Source organism: Eubalaena glacialis, chromosome 1 (genome assembly GCF_028564815.1).
Source record: "Eubalaena glacialis isolate mEubGla1 chromosome 1, mEubGla1.1.hap2.+ XY, whole genome shotgun sequence".
Classification (NCBI taxonomy): Eukaryota; Metazoa; Chordata; class Mammalia; order Artiodactyla; family Balaenidae; genus Eubalaena; species Eubalaena glacialis.
In genome coordinates this window covers 192506211-192521436 of record NC_083716.1, presented here as the reverse complement: position 1 = coordinate 192521436, position 15226 = coordinate 192506211, and the positions used below count along the sequence as shown (strand labels likewise).

The 15226-nt window shown below is 35.7% G+C and overlaps 1 pseudogene; it reads right to left on the bottom strand.

Annotated features, from left to right (window-relative positions):
• Nucleotides 1–10409: 10409 nt before the first annotated feature.
• LOC133099403 (prefoldin subunit 2-like) lies at nucleotides 10410–10874 on the bottom strand (annotated as a pseudogene).
• Between the last annotated feature and the right edge of the window lie 4352 nt (nucleotides 10875–15226).

The following is a 15226-nucleotide window of genomic DNA, read 5'->3' as shown; positions in this document are numbered from 1 at the left end:
TTTTTTTGGCTTCTAACACTTCTTGAAACTTACACACACATATGTGCATGCACACACGCGCGCACGCACACAGAAACTTTTTGCCAAATTTTTATGCATAAGGAAAAGCTTATAAAAGTCTGACAGAAAGCCTATATATCTCAAAAGAACTAACAAATTGCAAAGTGCCTGCAAAAGCAACTTCCTCTCCACCCTCAATTCCCCTAGTGCTACTGTGATAGGGATTCTGTTTCTCTGTAATCCATCTATGTCCTTATACTTGAATTCCTTAGAGTTATCTAGAATTCAAGAGATAAAGTAAAATCTTCCTTGCATTTTTTTACTCTTTTGTACTTTTGTTTCTGTCTCTTTATTTATTTTGTGGTATGTGTGAGTTTTTTTAAACAAACTTGGAACAAAATACCACCCTTTTTTTTTTTTTTTTTTTTTTTTTTTAAACAAAAGCCAAATCTCATGAGTGGTAATTTATTGTTGAGTTCAACATTTTGTTTTATGAAAAACAGTTTATATAACTGAGAGATTAAGTATTACACTGTGGTTATAAATAGGTAAAATCATTTTTCTGCTTTTTATTGATATAAAAACAATGACAGTCTTTATTAATTTACCAGCTAATGTCTAGACAGTTCTAATAAAAAGATAAATGGGAGTATTAAATATCTCATCATTGTAATACAGAAGCATTTTAAGGGAGATCCTCAAAATACTAAATGAAATTTAGATCTAAACATCCTTATGGATCATCAGATGTGATCCTTGTATAAAATGAGTGTTCTACCTGCTGAACCAGAATACTTTAAAGCCCAACCACTTCACTTTCAAGTTTCTTTCTGCTCTACTAATGTTAAAGGTTACCTTTTCTTCCTAACCATGAAAGCTATTACTCCCCAGTGGCAGGGAAAATGCTAACTTGTTAGTTCCAGTACAAGTGTATTCAACAGCACCAGTTTTTTCTTCATAATAGCATATCTACTTTTCATATGTCATCCCACAGGGAAGTCATCATAGGGAATTTGAGATACCAATAAAAAAAATAGGGGCTTCCCTGGTGGCGCGGTGGTTAAGAATCCGCCTGCCAATACAGGGGACACAGGTTCGAGCCCTGATCTGGGAAGATCCCACATGCTGGGGAGCAACTAAGCCCGTGCGCTACAGCTACTGAGCCTGCTCTCTAGAGCCCACGAGCCACAACTACCGAAGCCCACGAGCCACAACTACTGAAGCCCACGGGCCTAGAGCCCGTGCTCCGCAACAAGAGAAGCCACAGCAGTGAGAAGCCTGCACACCACAACGAAGAGCAGACCCCGCTCCACGCAACTAGAGAAAGCCCGCGCGCAGCAACGAAGACCCAACACAGCCAAAAAAATAAATAAATTTAAAAAATATATATATAGTAGTCCATCTAAAATCACAGCAAAGATAGAAACCTGAATGGACCTTGAGTACAGAACTAGGTAACTTCCTGTAGATATTGGCTATTGAACTTTTAGTGTGAGAAAGTTGGAGTCCTGGGATGCCGTAGGTTGGTGTATATCTCAATGAACAAAATTTAAGACTTCCATAATGTAGCAAATGGTTATGACAAAGGTTAAATGTTAGTAAAATAGTTGCTTGTCTTCATGGCAAGCAGTGAAGACAGTTTTCCTCTGCTTGGAGAAGGCAATGGGATGGAGGTCTGTGAGGGAGAATTTTAACACCTCCCCCAACCTGTGAACCCTGACCACTGGGAGGAAAGGTGGACTAGGGGCTTCTCAGGGCTATAATCAGGGAGAGGGAGTTTAACTGGTTAGACATGCACTTGGGGAGACTGATTCATTTGTATTTGATTACATTCCCAAAAATTCAGGTAATTCCTACCAGTGAACATGCTGATGCCAAGCTATAGACCAGAGAAAAGATGTTTAAATTTTCCTCACTTATTTCCATCATATAAATATGAATGTAACACTGTTTACACATACATAAAGTTACAAATATAAATATTACTCAATGAGTCATAAAGTCTTAGATTTAGAAATACAGAGATCTTCTAGTGCAACTTCCTATTCACTATGGAAAATTCTTCTTTCTTTATGACAGATGTTCAATAGATATTTACTGAGCACCAACTTAGTGAAAGAATAAAATATAAATAAGGCACATTCTCCTCCCTTTTAGAACACAAAACCTAGTTGGGCTTGAAGTAAGATAGCAACAATTTGGACCTCCAAAATTATGTTTTTTTCCCTTATAAATTATGCTCTTAGATATTGATGTTCAACTCTATTCACCCTGAATTACAGATTTTGTTCTCTTAGAGAACCGATAGCATTTAATGTGAAAATATATCGGGCTACTCTAGCTTCTGGCTTTCAGAAGAAGCCATTCACAGGACATCACCTCCGCTAAGTAGGACTTTTTGTGCTTTTCAAATGTTAATGTACAAGCAAATCACCTAGGATTTTAGTAAAATGAAGATTCTAATTTAGTTAGTTGGAGTGGGACCTGAAACTCTGCATTTCTAATGAGCCCCTTAGATGCCATGCTGCTCTTCAGAGGGCCATTTTGGACAGCCTACTGCTCTTGAGCTTTTCTCTTTACCCAGTTATATTATTATTTTCCGAAGAAAGATAATGGTAGTGATAAAATTCCAGTCCCATCAATGATTTCTCTAATCATGGCAAATCAAACCTGATTCTAGTATTCTAGTCAGTTTTATTATTGCTTATAAAGTTCTATAATTGATTTGTAACTTGTGGGAGCATCTTAAATTTACTTTCAGATGTCCTGGTCTTTTAACATCTCAAGCGCTGATAGTTTCCAATTTAGTTTTCTGTGAAAGGCAAATAGTTTTCCTTTTCCTTTCTAAAGGAATAAATTGTGGAATTTTAACTCTTAGGCACTTTTAACAAGGAGGTCTTTAACACATGGTTATCTATTGAGAAAAATGATTTTCAATATGATAAATATTATGAATTAAAATAAATTAATTCTTTTTTCTGCCTTGCACTATTTCATTGGTGTATAACTGGCCTTTAACATGGTATTAATAATTTTTATATTTACTTATGCTTTTGAATTTTTACATATATAAGAAAGAGCACCTGCTTGTTATGTGGAGAATGAATTCCTCCAGCACTGCTGCTTCCTTCCAAGTGAAGGGAGCTCCTCTTAGATAAACCTTCTGTTTTCTCTCCACACTATCACTCATTCCTCTGGAAGGAGGAAGAACACCTTACTTTATTGATGATTTAGGGTAGATAATTAGCTGTAAGCCAAGCCCTTTTTCTTTTCTTCCTCTTTGTTAGCTGGCTTTCAGCAGAGAGCATATTATCTGCTTTGTCCCTTTATGCCATGAGATTTATAAGGCCACGCCCCCCTTCCTACCATAGAGATGTGACCAGATGGATATTTGTGTAATTGTAGAGGTCAGTATCAGAGAGCTCACTTAGCCACAGGTATGAATTATGTCCTGCAATATTGGCTGATTGGTAATACAGTTGATATTTTAATTTCCATAAGCTGATTACTTTGTCTGAATTGGTTCAGATTTGGGTGGAAAGAGAGGTACATTTAAAAAAATATATTGTCATACTGTAATATTACTATGTGCCTTTCATTTATGTAAGTCATGCCTAAATAAAAACTGAATATGAGACAAAAATAATTGCTATAGAAAATGAAAACACTAGCTTGAAAAGATATATGTACCCCCATGTTCATTGCAGCATTATTTACAATAGCCAAGATATGGAAGCAACCTAAGTGCCCATTGATGGATAAATGGATAAGGTAGATATGGTATATATATGCAATGGAATATTATTCAGCCACATAAAAGAATGAAATCTTCCCATTTGTGATAATACGGATGGACCCTGAGTGCATTATGCTTAGTGAGATAAGTCAGACAGAGAAATACAAATACTGTATGATATCACATGTGAAATCTAAAACCAAAGCCAAAAACAAAACCCAAGCTCATAGATACAGAGAACAGATCAGTGGTTGCCAGAGGTGGAGATTCAGACATGGGCGAAATGGGTAAAGGGAGTCAAAAGGTACAAACTTCCAGTTATAAAATAAATAAGTCGTGGGGATGTAATGTACAGTGTGGTGATTACAGTTAATAATGCTGTATTGCATATTTGAAAGTTGCTAAGAGAGAGTACATCTTAAAAGTTTTCATTACAAGCAAAAAAATTCTGTAACTATGTATGGTGACAGATATTAACTAGAATTATTTTGGTGATCATTTTGCAATAAACACAAATATGGAATTATTATTTTATACACCTGAAACTAATATAATGTTGTATGTCAAATGTACCTCAAGAAAAAAAAATTGCTATAAGACAGTCAGTAAAACAAGAGACAACTTCTGTATAGGGCAAGAATTAATGGAAAATTGAATTGGGCCTTAAAAATAGTTTTTAATAGTGTTAAAAGGTGGTAATAAAAAGTCATAATATTTCAAAGGAGATAATTACATGAGCAATCACAGAAATATAAAATTAAAGTTCTAATTTAGAGAATGATAACCTTTAGCTAAAAGATAAGTTATATGCAGGGTTTGTGTGTGTGTGTGTGTGTGAAGGGCAAATTCCAGGAAACGAGTAATTGTACTTATATTTTTAGGTGTCTTGAAAGTCTGCTGAAAATTTTATTTTGAAGAACAATTGAAGATCTGAGTAACAAAATGACTTGATCTGATCTGTATTTAAAGGAAATAACTCTAGAAACTTTAGGAAGGCAGAAATAGAGTGGAGGAGATAAAAGATCAATTAGAAATAAAAATTAGAACAGGTTAAGAGTAATTGGAATTTGACCCAGGGCCTTGGAAGTGGGAATATAAAGGAAGGAATGTTTATGAGAGACTTTGAAGAAGTACAGTCTTTATTGCTTAGCAACTGAATAAATGTGGGAGAAATGGGGGAAAATGATAACCATAAATAAAATTTTATGCCTAGTTATGAGTGGGACTGTAATGAAATTAAATAGAAATATGATTTCAGAAAGACTAATGTTTAATGGAAAGTTAAATGTTTAATGGCAAGTTTAATGGAAAAGATAAGTGTAGTTTTAGATATGATGAGTTTTTAGTGCTCTTGAGACATCTAAGGCATCTACAGAATAAAAACTGAATTTGAGGTTGTAGTCAATTGACACTTCAGACCTTTGGATTTTGAGAATTACTGGTAGTGAAGGGTGAAGCTGTGGAGGTAATGACTTAAAAATAGAGAGTATATTAACAAAATATTAGGAAGAATGGCTGTGGAAACAAGCTTAGGGAATATATTTGAGTAATTGGACTGGGAGAGGTAAACAATTATGGACTATAGAAATGAGCTTTGCATACACGTTTGTCTATATAATTAATGAAATTTGAGGTTGGTGTTTATGTTAAGAAACTTCTAAATGTTACGCAAACTTTATGATTTACCAAATACAATGGGAAGATGGAAAAGACTATCTCTTAATACCTCAAACAAAAGTACTGAATTCATTGCTTGATAAGCAATGGAAAGCTATACTTGGAAGGTTCAGTTTCCCCCCAGAAAGCAACAACTAACCTCATAGGGGATTTTGGGGGGTGTGGCTTTAAGAGATTAGCAAACATCAAAAAGTAGGAGGGTTTATAGATTGATTACATGATTACTGGTGGCTTGCTTTTATAGGTTTGGGGACTGATATAAAATGGTCTGAAATTGATTCTGGGTCAGCAGGTGTCTTCGTGGAGAAGTTCCAGCACACTGTTGGAGCAATAAAGATACAAGTTTGGACTCATTGGAGAGGGTAAGAGGAACAGTTTGATTTTACTGGCATCATTCCTCCCCTAAGGTGGCACAACTTAGGTCCAAGAGAGATCTTCTTGGACCTTGATTTCTCCCATGGGGGAAAGTGAGAGTGTGTGAGTGAGCTCCCAGCTTCCTAAGCTATGTGGAACACTGACAAAGAGACTCACTTCTCTTTCATCCCATCCAGGGTACTGATTCATGAGCTGTATTACTAGGGAGTGGGACAAGTCTGAGAGAGTGGCAGCTAGGGCTCTCAGAGGGCATTAAAGCAGCACAGATCCTGTTAAGTAATGACATCAACAACTCCATCAAGAAGCCCATCAATGAGCCTTTAGGGATGCCTCACCTGCATTTTCCAGTAACTGGCCCACAAGCATCCCAAGCACTCTGTGTGCCTCACATACATGCATTCCCATCCTCTAGCTGACTTGCTGTGTGCACTCCCAATGGTGGTGTTGAGAGCAAGCTTTGGGAGACAGCTAATGAGCAAACAGAGAATGCCAGCTCAAATCTGCAGGCCAGGGGAGACCACAAACATGAGCTTTAGCACCACCTTTGGGAAAACAAAAAGGTGTGTCACTGGATTGAGAGGAGGCATACTTGCTTACAAATTTTGCCACAAAAGGGAGCAAAAATTGCAGAGCAGGTGAATTCACAGAAGGTCTGAGAAAGCATCAGAATACTTAACAGGGATGAGCGAAGATATTTCTCTCCTGAGGCAGTTAGTAAAGACTGGAGAAGGTGACTGCTACTTAAAATGTGAAGAGAGCAGTGCAAAACTTCAGGGAACATGAAAAATCAAGGAAACATGACACCATCAAAGGATCACAGTAATCTTTCAGTAGTCAATCCTAAAGCTATGGAGATCTGTGATTTACCCAATAAAGAATTCAAAGTAACTGTTTTAGTGAAACTCAATGAGCTCCAATAAAACACAGAAAGGTAATCCAACAAAATCAGGAAAACAATACACAACAAAATGAGAAGTTTAACAAAAAGATAGAAATCATAAAAAAGAACCAAATAGAAATTCTGGAGTTGAAGAATAAGATGAATGAAATGAAAAATGCAAATGAAAACGTCACCGGAATGTTTTCAGCAGAAGAAAGAATCTGTGAGTTAGAAGAAAGGAACTTTGAAATTATCAAGGAGAACAAAGATAAAAGAATGAAAGATTGAAGAAAGGCTATGTGATCTATGAAATACCATCAAAAAAAATTGCAAATTGTTGGAGTTCCAGAAGGAGAAGAGAGGGAGCAGGGGGCAGAAAGCTTATGTAAAGAAATAGTGGCGGGACTTCCCTGGTGGTCCAGTGGTTAAGAATCTGCCTTCAAATGCAGGGGACGTGGGTTCGATCCCTGGTTGGGGAACTAAGATTCCACATGCTGTGGGGCAGCTACACCTGCGTGCTCTAGAGCCCGCGCACCACACGGAGAGAGCCCACGTGCTGCAACTACTGAACCCGTGCACCACAACTGGAGAGAAGCCTGCATGCTGCAACAAAAGATCCTGCGTGCCGCAACGAAGATCCCACATGCTGCGACGAAGACCCGATGCAGCCAAATAAATTAAAAAAAAAAAAAAAGAAAGAATGGCTGAGAGCTTTCCAAAGCTAGGGAGAGATTTAGATATCCAAGTTCAAGAAACTCATAGGTCACCAAACAAACTCAACTTAAAGAGATCCTTCCCAAGACACGTTACACTAAAACAGTCAAAAATCAAAAGCAAAGAGAGAATCTAAAAAGCAGCAAGAGAATAGGAGCTTATAACATAAAAGGGACCCCCACTAGGCTAATAGTGGATTACTCGTAAGAAACCTTACAGGCCAGTAGAGAGTGGGATGATATATGTAAAGTGCTAAAAGAAAAAAAGAAACAAAACACTGCCAACAAGAATATTCTATACAGAAAAGTTATCCTTCAGAATTGAAGGAAATGATCCAGCAATCCCACTTCTGGGAATATGTACAAAGGAACTGAAATCAGGATTTTGAAGAGATATCTACACTCCCATGTTTATGGCAGCATTATTCACAATAGTCAAGATATGGAAACCACCTAAGTGTTTGTCTATAGATGAATGGATGAAAAGATCCTGCCAAGGAAATCCTGCCATTTGTGACAACATGGGTGAACCTTGAGGACGTTATGAAAAATGAAGTAAGTCAGAGAGAGAAAGACAAATACTGTATCATATCACTTATATATGAAATCTAAAAAGCCAAACTCATAGAAACCAAGAGAAGAATGGTGGTTGCCTGGGGCTGGGAATTGGGGGAAGTGGGGAGATATTGGTCAAAGGGTACAAATTTCCAGCTATAAGATGAATAATTCTGAGGATCTAATGTAACAGCATGATAATTATATTTAACAATACTGTATTATATACCTGAAAGTTGCTGAGAGTGTAAATCTTTAATGTTCTCACCACTAAAGAACTAGTAATTATGTGAGGTGATGGAGGTGTTAGCTAACACGACTGTGGTCATCATTTTGCAATAAAAGTATATCAGATCAACGTGTTGTACCCCTTAAGCTTACACAATGTTGTATGTCAATTATATATCAATAAAGCTGGAGATTAAAAAGTACATATGGGAGTTGAGGAGGCAGTTTTGGAAAGATAATGGTTTTTGGAGAGAGGAAGGTTAAAAAAAAGTGAAATGGATACTGCATTTCAAGGAAAAATAAATCTGGGGGAAATATTAAAGTTTGTGGAAGGCAAAAGAAAACAACAGAATTTGGAAGGACAGACACATACACTCCTCAAAAGGCCACCTAATAAAGAAAGTGCAGTTTTATACACTAACATAAGAGATTTCTCTTGAAATAAGAGTCTTGTGAGCTACTCCAAACCACCAACTTTGTTTATCAAATGTGGCAACAGGGCAGTCTTCACACAACTCTACACAAAACTACTACAAGAATAAAACTGAAGAGAATAAAAATATTTTACCTAATAAAAATTCCCTTCCCTGCACAAAAAACAACTATGAAGCAAAAGGCTGTTTTAACACAAAATACCAAGCTGAATTAAATATGTTCAAACAAAAATTTGAGGATATAAAAACAAGCAAGATTTAACCTCAGTTTTTACTAAGAAGAAAAATGGACAAAAAGAGTAAAAAATTAAACAAGAGTTTTGTATTCTAAAAAAATAGAAAAATCATAACAGATTTGAAGACTAAATTACAGATGCTCAAGTAAAAATATATGCCAATGAAATTTTAAGAATGACTTTAAAGGAAAAAAACTGAACTGTGATCATGTTGGTACACCCTTATTAATGGAAAGACCAATACCCTGCCATATATAGGCCCACTGGGTCTTTGCTCATGTGGAGGAAGAGCACTCACCATGTGGCATGCTGATTTCCACACTCTTAAAAGATGGTGGCTAACTAGAATCCTCTAAAATGCCTTTGCTGCTGCTGCCTTTGCCTGTTTCCAAAAATGGTCCTCCTTCTCAGGGTTGTAGGTAAAACACACCCAAGACATTATTGTGGTGTAGTCAAGGATAAACCCAGCATAAGCCTGTGATTCTAAGCCCAGTAAAGCCATGGGAACACCTTTAACCCGGACAATAATTATTTGAGACTCTCTGGAGTGGGAAACGTGTAAATATTAGCAGTATAGAGAGGACACTCTCTCCCTTAAGTATATCCATTAACTACCGCAAAAAATTCAAACAACAATAACAACAACAAAATCCCCCAAAACCCTAGGTACAGGAGGAGGAAACTCAGCACTCAAACAGAAGCCCACAGTTTGACCCAATTGGAAACCAAAATTTTCTAAAATAATGCCTACAACAAAAAGATAAAAGGGCACTGGTTGGCATTTGTGCCTCTACAACATAGTTTTTTTTAGTTTTTTGTTTTTTGTTTTTTGTTTTTTTGGCTGCGTTGGGTCTTCGTTGCTGTGCATGGGCTTCCTCTAGTTGCGGCAAGCGGGGCTACTCTTTGTTGAGCTGCACAGGTTTCTCATTGCCGTGGCTTCTCTTGTTGCGGAGCACGGGCTCTAGGCGCGGCGCACGGGCTTCAGTAGTTGTGGCTCGCTAGCTTAGTTGCTCTGCGGCATGTGGGATCTTCCCAGACTAGGGCTTGAACCCGTGTCCCCTGCTTTGGCAGGCGGATTCTTGACCACTGCGCCACCAGGGAAGCTCTACAACATAGGTTTTGAATTAACTTTAACATATGCTGAAATGCACCAATTGACAAAAGTTAATGGTCTTAATTATGGGCCTCAAATTACAGTTTTTCCTGGAGATGTGACTAAATTTAAGTGAGATGCCAACTAATTAACTAACATTCACAAACACTCTGTCCCCAGACAGTAGAATAAATATGTAAGGAGCAAATACTAAGACAGACACAATATTCTGGGCCATAATCCATGTCTCAATAATTATTAAAATATTCACATCATAAAAAGTATGTTGTGTGAGCATAGTGGAATTAAATTAGAAGTAAATAATAGAGAAAATCTAGAAACCGTCAACATATTTGGAAATTTTTTTTCTGACCAAAACATTTAATTAACTAAAAAATTACAATGGCAGAGAAAATAATAACAATAAAGAGAAATTATAAGAAGTGGGAATCAGGGTAGAAAAAATGCAAAGGTCTTGCTCTCTAGGAAACCAGTACTGCAGCTGGGCTGGCCTCAGCCCCAGCCCCTTCTGAGTTTTCTTTGGCTGCTGGCGTCTTATCTTCCCCCATGAGACGCATGTTGTGCTTTTCCCGGAATTCATTTAGTTCCTTCCCCTTTGCCAGAAACCGCTGTGTCAGTGTCTCAATAATCTTCTGTATCTGCTCCTGGTTGTTCTCCAGGGCAGGTAGCACCTCTTTGACAGTCCACTCTACCAGCACCCTCCAACCATGCGGTAGCACTTGCAGGTTTCATCTACCTCCTTCAGAGTATCAATCACTAGACGGTGCTCATTCAACTCTGTCTCCAACTCAGCTGCTTTGGAGGCCAGGCCCCGCTGTTCCTGCCGAAGGCGACTGAAGCCAGCAGTTACCTGCTCTGCTGACACCAACCCCCTTCCCCGAGCCGCTCCGGCTGCTCTTGCCAGTGCGACCGCTGCTCTCTGCCATCTTCATTGCTTGCTGGGCTTCCGATCTGCCCATATTTGGAAATTTAAGTACGTAATTCTGAAAAACCCACCAGCAAAGAAAGAAACAACAGAAATTTTAAAGTATTTTAAGCTGAATGAAACAAAAATTTGTGCAACGCAGCTAAAGAGCGCTTATATAGGAATTTATACCACTAAATATTTAGATTAAAATATAAATCTCAAGACAATAATATAAACTTGATCTTAAGAAATTGGAGAAAGAAAAATGCATTAGGCCAGAAAGTAATCATAAGACAGGAAACAATAAAGATCAGAGTGGATATCAATGAAACAGAAAAGAAAAACAACAGAAAAAACTGAAGAAACAAAAATCCATTTCTTTGGAAAGATCACTGAATGTATAAACATTTGCTACAACTGAGGAGAAAAAAAGCTAAATAAGACAGAATTACCCATACCATAAGAGAGAGGGCATCACTATGGATTCTGCAGTTTTTAAAAGGAAAGTAAGGGGGAAATTATGAACTATTTTATATAAATAAATTTGACAATTTGTATGAAATGAACAAAGGTTTTGAAGGATAGAAACTATCAAATCTCACTCAGGAAGAAACAGCCTGAAAAGCCCCAAATAAATGAGAGAAAATGAATATGTAGTTAAAAAGCTTTATGCAAAAGAAACTCTAGGTCTAGGTGCCTTAAATGGTAAGTTCTACTAAAGATTTAAGGAACTAATAACTCCAATACTATACATACAGACAATAGAAGTGGAGGGGACATGTCCCAGCTCATTTTTTGAGGCCAGCATAAATTCTACAAGACACAAAAATATAGATCATTAGCTGTTATCAACATATACACGAAAATTCTTAATAAAATTTTATCCAATTGAATCCAACAGTATATAAAAAAGATAGCCCATCATGATCAAGTGGATTTTATGCAAAGAATGCAAGGTTGGTTTGATAATAAAAAATCAATCAGTATAATCATATTAACAGGTTAGAAAAAAATATAGGTTAGATAAACCAACCTATATTTGTGAATAAAAGTCTAAGTCATTTAGGAATAGAATATAACTTCCCCAATATGATGAAGAGCTTTAACAAAAGCAAGTGCTAACACCATATTTAATGGGTAAAAACTGGTTGTTTACCTCTAACATGGAGACAATGGCAAAGATATCCTTTCTCCTCACTTCTTTTTACTCTTTTGCTGGAATTCCTAACTATTGTAGTAAAAAGTAAGGAAAAGAAATATAAGACATATAGATTGGAAAGAAAGAGGTAAAACTGTTTTTTATTTGTGGAATATCTAATTATGTAGAAAATACAAAGAAAGCTATGAAAAACCTACTAGAACTAATTTATGAGTGTAGTGAGGTTCCAAGATATGTAAATGTATGAAAATCTCTCCAAGATATGTAAATTTATGAAAAGGAATGAGAATGTTCATTGCAGAATTATTCACAATAACCAAGATGTGGCAACAACCCAGTGTCCATGATGGGACAAGAAAATGTGGTATACACATACAATGGAATATTATTCAGTCAGAAAAAAAGGAGATCCTATCACTTGCAACAGTATAGATGGATCTGGAAGACATTATGCTACATTGAATAAATCAGTCACAGATGAACAGATATTGCATGGTACCATTTATGTGAGATATCTAAAATAGTCAAATTATAGAAACAGAAAATAGAATGGTGGTTGCCAAGGGATGGGAGGAGAGGGGGAAATGGGGAGTTGTTGTTCAATAGATATTAATTTATAGTTATACAAGATGAATAAGCTCTAGAAATCTGCTGTGCAACATAGTACCTGCAGTTAACAATTGATATGGTGCACTTAAAAATTTAAGAGAGTAGATCTAATGTTAAGCGCTCTTACCACAAAAAAACAGAAAGCACTCCCTGCACCAAAGGGACACAAGGAAACTTTTGGAGGTGATGGATGTTTTTTACCTTGATTGTGGTGATGATATCACAGTTGTATGCATGCATATTTCTGAAGTCATCAAATTATATACATTAAATATGTGCAGTTTTAAAAATATCAATTATACTTCAATAAACCTGTAAAAAAACCTAAAAAATCTATGTGTTTCTATATACTAGCATTGAAAAATTGGAAACTGAAATTAAAATAAATACTATTTGCAAAGGCATCAAATAGCTATAAATATGAAAAACATATGAAACACTGAGAACTACAAAACATTGCCGAGAGGTATTAGAGAAGACCTAAGTAGAGGAATATATCATATTAATGTATTGGAAAATTCAATCTTATAAGACCAGGTCTTCCTGAATTTTTCTGAAGTTTTCAGCAATCCTATTTAAGATTCCAGCAGTCTTCACTACAGAAATTGACAAGCAGATTCTAAAACTTACATAGAAATGCAAATATAATACAGTAACTAAAATGATTTTGAAAAAGAATACCAAAGTTACTCATCACACTGTCTGATTTCAACACTTATGAAAAATCTGCATTAGTCATGACAGCTTTGTATTGATATAAAAATGGACATATAGACCACACATACATGATCAATTGTTTTTTGACAAAGGTATCAAGGCAACTGAGTGGAAAAAAAAAGATAAACGTATAACAAATGATGTTAGATAGCCATAGAAAAACAGATAAAAGCCCAACCCTTACTTCACACTATATTCAAAAATTAACTCAAAATGAATAATAGATCTAATTGTGATAGATAAACCCTTTAGAAGAAAGAGGAGAAAATTTTAGTGAGCCTGGATTTGACAAATATCTGTACAAAAAGACACACAAAGTACAAAGTACAAAAAGAAAAATTGCCAAACTGGATTTCATCAAAAATATAAAAAATGCTCTTCAATAATCACTGTTACAAAAAAGAAAAAACAAGTTACTGACTGGAAGAAAATATTTGCAAACATTTATCTGACAAAGGACTTCTTTCTAAAATATATTGTACAGCAAACTTACAACTCAATAAAAATAATACATACAACCCAATTAATAAGGGACAAAAGTTTTGAACAGACACTTCAGCAAAGAATATGTATGGATGTAAATAAGCACATAAAAAGATGCTTAAGATCATTAGTCATTAGAGAAATGCATATTAAACCACAGCGAGACACCACTGTATCCCTAGGAGAATTGTCAAAAATCAAGTTTGGACCATACCAAGTGTTGGTAAGCATGCAGAGCAACTTGAACTCTCATACACTGCTGGAAGGAATGTAAACTATTATAATGACTTTGGAAAAATGGTTTACAGTTTCTTGAACATTTAAACATGATTTTTGTATAACCTAATCATCCCCTGCCCGTTGTATATCGAAGAGATATAAAATGTATGTCCACACAAAGACTGGTGCACAGTTTTTCGTGATGCTTTATTTTTTAGTAACCCCAAACTGTAAGCAACCCAAACATCTATTAACAGATGAATGGATAAGCAAATTGTAGTATATCCATATAATGAAATACTACTCAATAATTAAAAAAATATTGATTCAGGCAGCAAGGATGAATCTCAAAATAATTATGCTGTTTACAACAAGCCAGAGGAAAAAAGGGAACATAAATATATGTATATTTATTTAAAATTCTGGGATATACAAATTAATCTATAGTGACAGAAAGCAGATGAGTGGTTGCCTGGGGAAGGGAGTGGAGATGGTTTAAACTTTTGGGACAATTGATATGTTCATTACCTTGATTTGCAGTGATGGTTTCATAGGTATAATGATAAATCAAAAATTTTCAAATTGAATATCTATCTAGTTTATTATATTATACTTCCATTATACCTTAATACAGCTGTAAAATATGAATGATTCCCCACGAGTAATTTATTATTATAAGATTTCTTCTTTTTTTTTATATTGAGCTTTTAAAAATTTAAGCTTAACTTTGATTCTAATCAAGTAAAAGGTATAAAGAATTCCACAAAATTCACATTATATTGATTCAGTATTTAATTTGTTGTTTCATTCATCCATAAGCTATGTGTAATATTTGTTTCATTCATCCATAAACTATGTGTAAACTATGTGTAATTTAATGATTATTTCCATACTGTCACATGACATAGGAATTAGAATATTTTCAATAAATTTAGATTATTTGATGAATAAATCTTTCAGTTTATCAAAAAATATTCTCTTAAAATAAATGAGCAACTAGATTATTGGTTTTTCCTAAAGAGGAATTTGGAAGGAGCCCTGCCACCTTCTATATTTATTTTCTCCCAAGAGATAGCATCTAGTTTTAATTCATCAGAAGGAGGTTCCTCACAATTAGGGAATCTCAAAGCTCTGGGAACAGAAAGAAGAATTTTCTAAAGGAAACTAATTCTGATATTTGAAGG